Source organism: Bombina bombina, chromosome 5, assembly GCF_027579735.1.
Source record: "Bombina bombina isolate aBomBom1 chromosome 5, aBomBom1.pri, whole genome shotgun sequence".
NCBI classification, from domain to species: Eukaryota; Metazoa; Chordata; class Amphibia; order Anura; family Bombinatoridae; genus Bombina; species Bombina bombina.
Window position 1 is genome coordinate 339,755,840 of NC_069503.1, and position 12,961 is coordinate 339,768,800.

The 12,961-nt window shown below is 38.6% G+C and overlaps 1 protein-coding gene across 1 annotated transcript in view; it reads left to right on the plus strand.

Moving 5' to 3' along the window:
• The window catches only part of LOC128660336 (ATP-binding cassette sub-family B member 5), a 414,907-nt gene that overhangs the window by 357,314 nt on the left and 44,632 nt on the right, over window positions 1-12,961 (plus strand). The gene's annotated exons all lie outside the window — the stretch shown is intronic.

The following is a 12,961-nucleotide window of genomic DNA, read 5'->3' on the forward strand; positions in this document are numbered from 1 at the left end:
CGCCAACCCCGCATCACAAATACTATAATAAACCTATTAACCCCTAAACCACCAACCCTCCACATCGCTACTACTAAAATAAACCTATTAACCCCTAAACCGCTGACCCCCCACATCGCGACAAACTAAATTTAACTATTAACCCCTAAACCTTCAAATATATGAAGGGACTTAATAAAGTAGAAACTGAAAGCATTTTCCACAAAAAAATAAATGCCAAAACAAGGGGTCACAATCTCAAGTTAGATGGTAGCAGATTCAGGAAAAATGTGAGGAAGCATTTATTTACAGAAAGGGTGGTGGATTCATGGAATAAACTTCCATTTGAGGTGGTAAACACAAAGACTGTAAAGGAATTCAAAAATGCCTGGGACATGCATAAGGCTATCCTAAGAAAAAAGTAACATGTAATATGGATAGACTTGATGGGCCTTTTTGGTTCTTATCTACCGTCAAATTCGTTGTTTCTATGTTTCTAAACCTAACACCCACTAACTTTATATTAAAGTTACAATATAAATACCTTAAAATAAATGAAAACTTACCTGTGAAATAAAAAAAACTAAGCTTAAACTATATATAAACCTAACATTACTATTTAAAAAAATAAAAGATACCAAAAATAAAAAACCTAAATTACAAAATAAAAATATTCTAACACTATGAAAAAAAAAACTAACATTACAAAAAATAGCAAACTCTAAATATAAACGAAAAAGAAAAAAAATCAAAGATTACAAAAAATAATAAATGAAATTATCAAAAATAAAAAAATTAAACCTAATCTAATGCCCCTATAAAAAGAAAAAAAAAAAAGAAAATAAAATAAACCCTAATCTAACACTAAACTACCAATAGCCCTTAAAAGGGCCTTTCCTAGGGCATTACCCTAAGGACATTTTAAAAAAAAAAAAAATACAAAGTCCCCCCTAACAATACAAACCCCCAAAATAATAAAGACCTAACTTAAATAAACCTAAGCTACCCATTGCCCCTAAAGGGGCATTTGTATGGGCATTGCCCTTAAAAGGGCAATCAGCTCTTTTTGCTGCTCAATAAAAAATAAAAAAGCCTTAATCTAATAAAAAAACACCCCCAAAAAAACCTAATACTAACCCTGACATAGGTACTCACCATTCCTGAAGTCCGGTGGTTAAGGTCTTCTTCCAGGCGGATCCATCTTTAATCTTCATCCCGGTGCCACAGAGCCATCTTCCTTCTTCATCCAGGGGCCGCAGAGCTGATGCAGCGCGAAGCTGTGCAGGATCCGCAACGGTGCTGACATCCGACGTGGAGCCTCCTCTTCATGCGATCGTCCACCACACACTGAAGATGGAATCCAATGTACCCATTTTATATTGGGGAACCTTGCACCTATTGGTTGAAAATTTAAAATCAGCCAATATGATAAGAGCTGCTTAAATCCTATTGGCTGATTTGAAGAGCCAATAGGATTTAAGCAGCTCTCATCCTATTGGTGGACGATTGCATGAAGAGGAGGCTCCACGTCAGATGTCAGCACCGTCGCTGATCCTGCACCGATCCATGCCGCATCAGCTCTGCCACCCATGGATGAATATGGAAGATCGCTCTGGGCACACCGGGATGAAGATTGAAGATGGATCCACCTGGAAGAAGACCTTTACCCTGCCGGACTTCAGGAATGGTGAGTACCTGTCAGAACTCATCTCTCCACCTTAACTGTCTGACATCTGTTATCTGTAATTCCACCTTAACTATGAAGCCGCACCTAAGGTTACTTAAACGATTTCCTGAGGGCAGACAGGTGCTTAGTTAATGAGTTTAGTAGCTGAGCTTAACCCTGCATATTGTGTTCTTTGGATTACGCTTTCCTTACAAGAGGATTGATTCTGAATATCGTTTCTGAACTTTTGTTTGCTTGTGCAAGTCTTTCAAGTGCTCCTGAAACTATCTGTTACACCGGATCTGTCTTTTTCTATCACCGCAACTAAACTGTCAGCACCGGGAGTTTCTGTGTTTCCCTGCAGCAGCTGACGTCACCTGCTCTGCTCTACAGCAGCGCAAACACCGCTGTCACTCAAGGATCAGCTGAACATTCCCCGAAGTCGCAGCGCCTCGGTTCTAACTGTTCACGCTGCCTGAGGATTTCTCCTATGCCTAACAGACAGTTCAGCTCTTGCAACTTACAGCTTTATACCACTCTCCGGTAAAGGGGATCATAAACTGAAAGGTTTCTTGACAACCAAACTTCTGCCTAAAATAATTAACCCCTCATTTACCAGTTTTCTCTAACAGCTGATTCTGTAAGAGACTGCTCCAGGTTCTTAACCTGTCTCACTCTATTCTTTCAAGATATAATAAATCACTCCAAGCCATATGCTTCTCTTCTACATATGATAAGCAGGTGCTGAGTGAAACATTCCATCCTGATCTGCAGTTGAAGATCCATATATATTAAAATTGCCATACTTTCCTATCAGTTATTGACAGATTAACTAAGCCTAAAAATAAAGGATCCAGCGGATCTACCTCAAGTTGTTTATGGATTATCTCAGAGGGTAGACCAACTCGGTCAGGCTCTAAGCAATCTCCAAGTTGAAAATGAAACTTTAAGGAAGGTTATTAAGGACTCTCTATCTGCTAAAACGGTACCACCTGATGCAAGCCCAGAGCCACAGATATCCTCTCCAGATCTTTTTTCAGACGACAGACGTATGTAAAGACAGTTCAGGAATGCCTGTCTACTTATGTTCACTTTAAAGCAGAAGACCTATCAGAATGATAAAATAAAGGTGCTCACTGTAATTTCTTACCTCAGAGGGAGCCAAGAATTTAGGCAGATTCATTCTATGAAAACAACAATCCTATCATCAACTCCTTAAATGATTTTCTGACCGCCATGGACGAGCTATACCTGGACACCAATTCTCAGTTAACTGCAGAAACAAAGATGAGGGCTTTGAAACAGGGCACCAGATCTGTTGAATTATATATAACTGATTTTAAGCAGTTTGCTACAGATTCCCAATGGAATCGTATAGCCCTAAAAAATCAGTTCAGGTTAGGTCTTTCTGACCAAGTAAAAGATGAGTTAGCTCGAGTGGAACTACCTGACAGCCTGGAAGGTTTAATGAGACTGTCCATTCAAATAGATCGGAGACTACGGGAGAGGAAGAGTTAACGCCACTCCTCAGAACCTACGTATAAAAGAACCTCTGCACCTAACCAGTCCTTCAGCACTGCAGCTGTCCCTCAAGAACCAATGGAGATAGGCATGTTAAGGGGTCCTCTATCTTTAGAGAAAAAGCAAAGAAGGAAGGCCCAGGCACTATGTCTATATTGCGCTAACCCATCTCACACTGTAAAAGACTGCCCTGTACTGCAGATAAATAAAAAGTGTAAGTACATTATGATCAATACTATGCCTCATATTCAATATAACCCAGTTTACTGTGAAGAACCGTTACCCTCTCCCTTTGATCCCCGAACTTATAGAGCGTTTACATCAAACTAAGATCTACACTAAGTTGGACCTCAGGGGGGCTTACAACCTCATACGCATAAGAGAGGGAGATGAGTGGTTGATAGCTTTTAGAAAGAGATATGGGTTATATGACTATCTGGTAATGCCTTTTGGTCTGTGCAACGCTCCGGCAACGTTCCAATTTTTTGTCAATGATGTTTTTAGGGATCTTCTTGACATTTGTGTCATAGTTTACCTCAATGACATTTTAATATACTCCCAAAACTTGGAGGATCACATTAAACACGTCACATGGGTACTATCAAGACTACAAATACATTGATTATATGCTAAGGCAGAGAAATGCCTTTTCCATACAGAAAAGATTTCCTTTTTGGGATATGATATATCCCCAGACGGAATACAGATGCAGGATAATAAGGTGGAAGTGGTAAAAGATTGGCCAACACCTTCTAACCGTAAGGAGCTTTAACGCTTCCTTGGGTTTAGTAACTATTATAGGAATTTTATTAAAGGTTATTCTGCTATCGCTAAACCCCTAACTGCCCTTACGGGTTGTACAACACATTTTCTGGGGAATCCATTAGCAGTTCAAGCCTTTCACAGGTTGAAATCTGTGTTCACCTCTGCTCCTATACTCCGACATCCAAATCCAGAGTTGCAGTATTTTTTGGAAGTGGATTCCTCTGATTACGCTTTAGGTTCAGTCCTATCCCAGAGAGAAGACTTGAATCATCCTCTTCATCCAGTAGCCTTTTATTCTAAAGTAATGTCTCCTCCGGAGATCAACTACCCTATAGGAGAGAAAGAGTTGTTGTCCATTAAAAGATCATTTGAGGGGGGGAGTGTCTAAACTGCGCCATGATCAGAAGCAAACCCGGGAGGGTCCTCAAGCAGAAATTACAATTTCATAAATATCTTCTCTCTAAACTGCAATATTGTCTTACAGCTTAATGCATCTATTATGGAGAAGTTAAGGAGCTGAACGGTGTAACTATTTGCCTGAAGATATCATCAGAAATTAAACTATTTGAGTCTGTAAGTGGCGGCTGTTTTATTCACTCACAACTTCCCCCCTCGGTATCATCTATTACCGAGTGAAACAGTGTTTATCTGTAGCCAACTTTCAGCTATATACCCTTTTGCAATGGGGGAGCATCAAGTTGATATCTGTGCCTTACTGCAAGAATTCGAAAGGAAGATGGAAGAGGGGTACAATGATATTCTGTGCGACATAAAGAATATACATAATAAAGATGGCGATGGGCGGGCGTGGCGCCCAAGGAGAAATATTCATATACTACCGGAGGTGCATCGGGAGGATGGACAGACCTTAGTTGTCCCAATACTGGAGCAGGTCATTATTGGGGACGTTATCGTTGGTGACTCTGTCTATCATGAAGTGGAGACATTTGACCCAGTCTACATATCTCATACAGCCATGGGTGAATTGGATCTGGAGAGGCTGAGCCTGTTGCGGGCAAGTACCGGAGAGAAAACCTCAGCAATGGTGATTCGAGCTTGCCAGAATCTGCGGGCATTAGCTTCTCTACGGAGTGGAGCTAGAGGAAGCGTAGCTGCATATCAGTTGTATCCCACGGGAGGTACGGCCGACTCCCGTGGTCATATCGCTGAGTGTCCCGAGCCTGTATTTGAAAAATGTTTGCTGATGGAGCTGTTTACTATTGCACCCGATAGCCCAGCAGAGTTTCAAGCAGGAGAGACCTTGCAGGGGTTTACTTCTGTTTCCAAGAGGTTTATGCATGGTGGTTGGGATTCCCAACATAACACACAGGGCTTGCCCCGTTTAGGGGTAGGCTAGGATGGAGGGTTTGGTATATGATCTGACAGGGTATTAATGTAAGCTGCAATAACTTCTCCCTCTAACTCTTAGCTACCCCTCTATTGTATAACCCTGGACTCCTACACTGGTGACATCGGAGATATCACACCAGGACCTCAGCTTGCTTATAAAAGGACAAATACATTTGAGCCACTCTGAAGATGGATTTAAGTTTATATATTGTATATATTGCCTATAGATGTTATGGTTGCTTTTACATGTTATTTGTCTTCTTTACATAATTTTTGCACTCAATGTCCTTGTAATTCAGCAAGATATTAATGACATGCTTTCACTGAAATATTTGCTACTTCACTACACAATCCAGCACTATCACAAGTTTATTTTTATTCTAGCTTTGTAAGGAAATTCACCCCTATAATTCTAGAGAAACAAACCCGGTTAGGTTTGGGACCAGGGTTGTCCCCTCATGAGGTACTGTTAGTTACATAGGTTACTAATATCGTTAGTGTACGAGACATACATCCTACCTCCAGCTATTTGACCACACTGTAGGAGCCTCAATGTTATTAAGAAGATAGGAAATTTGTCAAGCAACTCAGACAATTATTTATGGTTTCATGTGGTCTATTACAAATGGTGTCTCATAGGCCCCCCTTTACACATTTGAGCTCAACGAGACATGCTAGTTCGCCTTTAGGCAGTTCATAATAATGAGGTACTAAATGTTATCTTTCCACTAATATTTATATATTTCGGGCTCTTCAGAGAATTACTTTACTATAACTATATGAATTCTTGCTTCTGAGGATATAGGGTTCAGTAATATCCAGACTCAGAAAGCTGAATATTATACTTTGTTATAATATTTTATGATTCCCCAGTTAATAATTCATAACTTTACGTTTAGTTGCAAATTAAAAATTCAGCACCTAACTCATGCAAGCAGTGTAGCTAAAGCAGTATGTTTTATTGACCCCCTCCCCCCCCCCCCATCTAACCTACCTTTTAGGTACTCACCCAATTTGGTATGTCTGACGCTATATATGAGCCTAGGATTGTCACTAATGCAGTTTGCAGACCTCACTTAGCATGCTGAAGGGGTATTATTATGGAGTCCCGAGATCACAGAGACAGACTGCAGTTATTAGTCTCTGGCGATACATCTCTAATGGACTATCCACTTTTTATACGTTATCCTGTCATGGGGATACTAATAGTGTTAACTTTTATCTTACTCCAGTAGGAGCTTGCCTGTTCCCAGTCATTCCAATATAAGGTATCCGGTGTGCTCATCTTAAATTTACCAGCTAAACGGGTTACCACCTAGGCATATAGATATTTTGTAAAAACCTCCAACGTCTTCTGTATATTTTTGTGGCACCTCCTTACATCCATGTAAAGAAAAGGTTCCAGGCATTTTTCACCTACATGTCGTATCATTAGTTAATTGCAATACTTGTATAAACATTGTTTGGTCCCAGAGAGACCATATGTGCTAGTTGAGACCCTCCCTAGTTTGAGATTTTTTCTTCAGGGTACAAAAGTGACCCGGCTTAAGCTGGGAGGTGTTACATTACATTATACTATAGTTTTCCTTTAACGTTCAAACTTTACCTCTCATCTCTGAACGTATGGAATTATGCTCAATATCTTAAGTGTGAGTATCATGCTAGTTGATAGCTTAATTGCATATAGAGGTATCACAGTAAACTTAATATATAAAATAAAACCTAAGGTATCATGAAAATAGCTTAAATGAGATACTAGCTGTGTAACTTTATAGAATTGTTATATTTTTTTGTCGATCTATCGGTTGTTATGCATTATACTTTGTATCGCCAATTACCTTAATAAAAAACTTTGATTTACAAAAAAAAAAAAGATCATTTGAGCACTGGAGACATCTTTTAGAAGGAACACGACTACCCATCATAGTATATACAGATCATAAAAATTTGGAATTTCTTCAAAGGAACAAGACGCTCTCTGCCAGACAGGTTCGATGGATTCTTTATTTTAGCAGATTCCATTTCCAGATTATATACAGACCCGCTTCAAGAAACGGTAAGGCTGACGCCTTATCCCGGAAGGACCCAAAGCCAGTAAATGATCAAAACCCAAAGGAAATCATACCACATGATAAATACATTGGTATCACCTCAACTTTCACCTCTAAACTTAAAGGGGCTTTGCTTCAAGACATGAATACTCCATCACAACTCCATACTGCTACAGATGGTATAGGATACATCAAAGACAAGATATATGTACCCCAATCTCTGAGACAGGAGTTAATCAAGGAACACCATGACTCTCCTCTTTCTGGCCATCCAGGAATTTCCAGGACAAAGGATCTGATAATAAGGAACTATTGGTGGGCTAAGATGCACATGAGTATCAAGGAATACATACAAGATTGTACAATCTGTACCACATCAAAATCAGAAAGAAGACCTCCATATGGGTTGTTGATGCCTATACAAGTTCCTGAAAAACCATGGACCCATCTGGGCATGGATTTTATAGTCGAATTGCCTCTCTCACTTGGAATGAACACGATATTGGTAATTGTGGATTTGATGACAAAAATGGCCCATTTCATTCCATATCGAAAACTTCCAACCTCCGCAGAAATAGCCCAGTTATTCATAGATAATGTTCTAAAACTTCATGGCATACCAACCATTCTAACCACCGACAGGGGGACTCAGTTCACCTCCAGGTTTTGGAGGAATCTATGTCAGAAACTACAGATAAACCATAGGTACACCACCGCTTATCACCCACAGACGAACGGCCAGACGGAGCGTTTGAATCAATGGCTGGAACAGTACATCAGATCCTATTGTGCGTTTCACCAAGAAGACTGGATGAATTGTATATCAACCGCTGAGTTCGCTTATAACAACACGCTCAACCCTTCATCTTGAATGACTCCCTTCTACGCCAATTATGGGTTCCATCCTAAGATGTCCTTTCTTACAACCACCAACTCTCCTAGTCCCAAAATTGATGATATAGCTGATAGGATGACGCAAAATCTACAGCTACTCCAGAAACATTTGCAATCAGATCAAAGTGCCCAGAAAAGATATTATGATCTGAGAAGAAGACAATCACCTCAATACGTTGTCGGTGACTGGGTATGGCTTTCCACCAAAAATCTGAGATTGCAGATCCCAAGCAAAAAATTAGCCAATCTGTTCATAGGCCCATTTCAGATTATACGAATCATCAATCAAAATGCAGTAACACTTCAATTACCTCCCTCTCTGGCTATCCACTCCACTTTCCACGTTTCTCTGATCAAACCAGCCACCTCCTCCAGCACACAGATTTTACCACCCAAGCCATCAATTATGGATACAGAAGAGTACGAAATAAAAGAATTACTCGATTCTCGGATTGCTAAAGGTGAACTTCAGTACCTTGTCCTATGGAAGGGTTATCCACCAGATGAGGATACCTGGGAACCATCCTCTCATGTGAATGCTCCACGTCTCATTGCTCAGTTCCACAGGAGGAACCCCGATTGCCCCAGGCTGCAAGCCTTGGGAAGGCTTGCCTGAAGGGGGGGTCATGTCAGAACTCATCTCTCCACCTTAACTGTCTGACATCTGTTATCTGTAATTCCACCTTAACTATGAAGCCGCACCTATCTACCTTACTTAAACCATTTCCTGAGGGCAGACAGGTGCTTAGTTAATGAGTTTAGTAGCTGAGCTTAACACTGCATATTGTGTTCTTTGGATTACGCTTTCCTTACAAGAGGATTGATTCTGAATATCATTTCTGAACCTTTGTTTGCTTGTGCAAGTCTTTCAAGTGCTCCTGAAACTATCTGTTACACCGGATCTGTCTTTTTCTATCACCGCAACTAAACTGTCAGCACCGGGAGTTTCTGTGTTTCCCTGCAGCAGTTGATGTCACCTGCTCTGCTCTACAACAGCGCAAACACCGCTGTCACTCAAGGATCAGCTGAGCGTTCCCTAAAGTCGCAGCTCCTCGGTTCTAACTGTTCACGCTGCCTGAGGATTTCTCCTATGCCTAACAGACAGTTCAGCTCTTGCAACTTACAGCTTTATACCACTCTCCGGTAAAGGGGATCATAAACTGAAAGGTTTCTTGACAACCAAACTTCTGCCTAAAATAATTAACCCCTCGGTTACCAGTTTTCTCTAACAGCTGATTCTGTAAGAGACTGCTCCAGGTTCTTAACCTGTCTCACTCTATTCTTTCAAGATATAATAAATCACTCCAAGCCATATGCTTCTCTTCTACATATGATAAGCAGGTGCTGAGTGAAACATTCCATTCTGATCTGCAGTTGAAGATCCATATATATTAAACTTGCCATACTTTCCTATCAGTTACTGACAGTACCTATATTGGGGTTAGTGTAAGTTTGTTTTTGTTTTTTTTAATGTTTTTTTTAGATTAGGGCTTTATTATTTTTTAATGGGCAGCAGAATAGCTGATTGCTCTTTTAAGGAAAATGCCCATACAAATGCCCATTTAGGGGCAATGGGTAGCTTAGGATTTTTTTAGTTAGGCATTTATTATTTTGGTGGGTTGGTTGGGTGGGGGGTTGTATTTTTAGGGGGGACTTTGTTATTTTTTATCCAAAAAGAGCTGATTTCTTTAAAGCAATGTCCTGCAAAAGGCCCTTTTAAGGGCTATTGGTAGTTTAGTGTTAGATTAGATTTTTTTTTTATTTTGCTGTGGCTTTTTTGTATTTATAGGGGTATTGGATTAGGTTTCATTTTTTTGGGGGGGGATAATTTCGTTTATTATTTTTGTAATCTTAGATTTTTTTTATTTTTCGTAATTTTAGAGTTTGTTATTTTTTGTAATGTTAGGTGTTTTTTATTTTGGTAGTATTAGGATTTTTTAATTTTGTAATTTAGGTTTTTTATTTTTGGTATCTTTTATTTTTTTTTAAGTAGTAATGTTTATTTATAGTTTAAGCGTAGGGTTTTTTTATTTCACAGGCAAGTTTTCATTTATTTTAAGGTAGTTATATTGTAACATTAATTTAAAGGGACAGTCAACACCAGAATTTGTTGTTTAAAAAGATAGATAATCCCTTTAGTACCCATTCCCCAGATTTATATAACCAACACAGTTATAATAATAATACACTTTTTACCTCTGTGATTACCTTGTAGCTAAGCCTCTGAAAACTGCCCCCTTATTTCAGTTCTTTTGACAGACTTGGATTTTAGCCAATCAGTGCTTACTCCTTGGTAACTTCACGTGCATGAGCTCAATGTTATCTAAATGACAAACATGAACTAATGCCCTCTAGTGGTCAAAATGCATTCACATTAGAGGCGGCCTTCAAGTTCTAAGAAATTAGCATATAAACCTACCTAGGTTTAGCTTTCAACTAAGAATACCAAGAGAACAAAGCAAAATTGTTTAAAATTACATGCCCTATTTGAATCATGAAAGTTTATTTTGGACTTGACTGTCCCTTTAAATTTAGCGAGTGCTGGGTTTAGGGGTTAAAAGTTTAATTTAGTTTGTCACAATGTGGAGGGTCGGCGGTTTAGGGGTTAATGCATTAATGAATAAAGGTGGTGGGTATGAGAATGTATAAAGAGCAATATAGCATATATATAGATAAGCTAAGAGCTATTGAGTTATTGACACTTCTCACATCTCAGCACGGCAATTTATTACATCTTCACCACAGTATAGCATTATTTCATCTCAGTCAATAGACTGTAAAATAAAAGTAGATATTGTAAAAAAAAACAGTTCTACAACGTCCATCATGACCTTGTCAAATACAAGTCTTCAGATATTTGCATTTGGTAGTGTATTCCATATTTAATTCCCTGCATTGTGGTCTCATAGACTTGGAATATTTTGAAGGGCAGAAGTATTTAAAAGCTTTGCCAAAAAATTGTTGTGACCATAAAAAAAGGTTACCATATGTGGAGAAGGTTGCACTGTTTTTTTGTTTTTTTTTAAATAGGTTATGAAAAATTTGGAAAATATACTATTTTAAAAAGAGTAAGCTCCAGAAAAGACCAAAATGTTAATTGCAAACACTACAATCTGTACAGCAAATTATTTAATCATAGTAAACAGCAATTTTCATCAGACCTTGGACACATTCTGGTGTTTACTAAAACATGTAGGTTATAAAGGTTTTTTTGTGTTTAGAATGCATTATAATAAAGCACTATCAATTAAAAACTGTTCATTGATTCAATTACATTTTTTGACTTCCCACCTTTGACAACTATTTTTGACCTTATAGTAATCTGATTTAGCTTAGCTCTTACTACCTCTGTGAGATTAATGGTTTGAGTCTTTCATGCTTCCGTTATGCAATAGTATAATGCAGCTGTTTTTATGCCAGAATGTTCAATGTTCAACTCTGTTTTCAAGTGCTTGTATCTTTTTGGATTGCATAAACAAGCACCCTCTGTGTCTGGGAATGCTGAAAATTTGAAATAAATTTGTAGAGTATTTTTGGAGTTATTAAGTGCTGAACAAATATAATTGCCACTGGGGGGTAGTTATCAAGCCGTCTACTTTACCTGCCTTCGCCGGTTCAATACGCCCGCCTAAGCTCGCCTTCGCCTAAGTTATCAAAAAAGCTGTCAAAAAGCCGTGCACCAAGTACAGGGCGATGAGCAGCGGATTGTGAGAGTTATAACTCATCCGATCTCACTGCTCTTCGGCTTTTTGACAGCTTTATTGATACCCCTGTCACTAAGCACTATAACTAATTACACTGTTCTACCCCCTATACCGGCGCCTCCGGAGCCCCCCGCAACTCAAAAAAAGTTATAAAACCCTAAACCGCCGCTCCTAGACCCCGTCGCAACTCTTATAAATGTATTAACCCCTGAACCTCCGCTCCCGGACACCGCCGCCACCTACATTATACCTAGTAACCCCTATCCTGCGGATCCCGGACCTCGCCGCAACTAAATAAATAGTTTAACCCCTAAACCGCCGCTCCCGGACCCCGCCGCAACCTATATTAAACTTATTAACCCCAAATCTGCCCCCCTACACCGTTGCCACCTATAATAAATGTATTAACCCCTATCCTGCCCCCCCCTACACCACCGCCACTGTAATAAAATTATTAACCCCTAAACCTAAGTCTAACACTAACCCTAACCTCCTAACTTAAAAATTAATTAAATAAATCTAAATAATATTTCTCTTATTAACTAAATTATTCCTATTTAAAACTAAATACTTACCTATAAAATAAACCCTAAGATAGCTACAATATAAATAATAATTACATTGTAGCTATTTTAGGATTTATATTTATTTTACAGGTAACTTTGTATTTATTTTAGCTAGTTAGAATAGTTATTAAATAGTTATTAACTATTTAATAACTACCTAGCTAAAAGAAATACAAAATTACCTGTAAAATAAATCCTAACCTAAGTTACAATTAAACCTAACACTACACTATCATTAAATTAATTAAATAAATTACCTACAAATAACTACAATTAAATTAAATTAAATAAACTAACTAAAGTACAAAAAATAAAAAAAATAAGTTACAAACATTTAAAAAATATTACAACAATTTTAAGCTACTTACACCTAATCTAAGCCTCCTAATAAAATAACAAAGCCCCCAAAATAAAAAAATGCCCTACCCTATTCTAAATTAAAAAGTTACCAGCTCTTTTACCTTA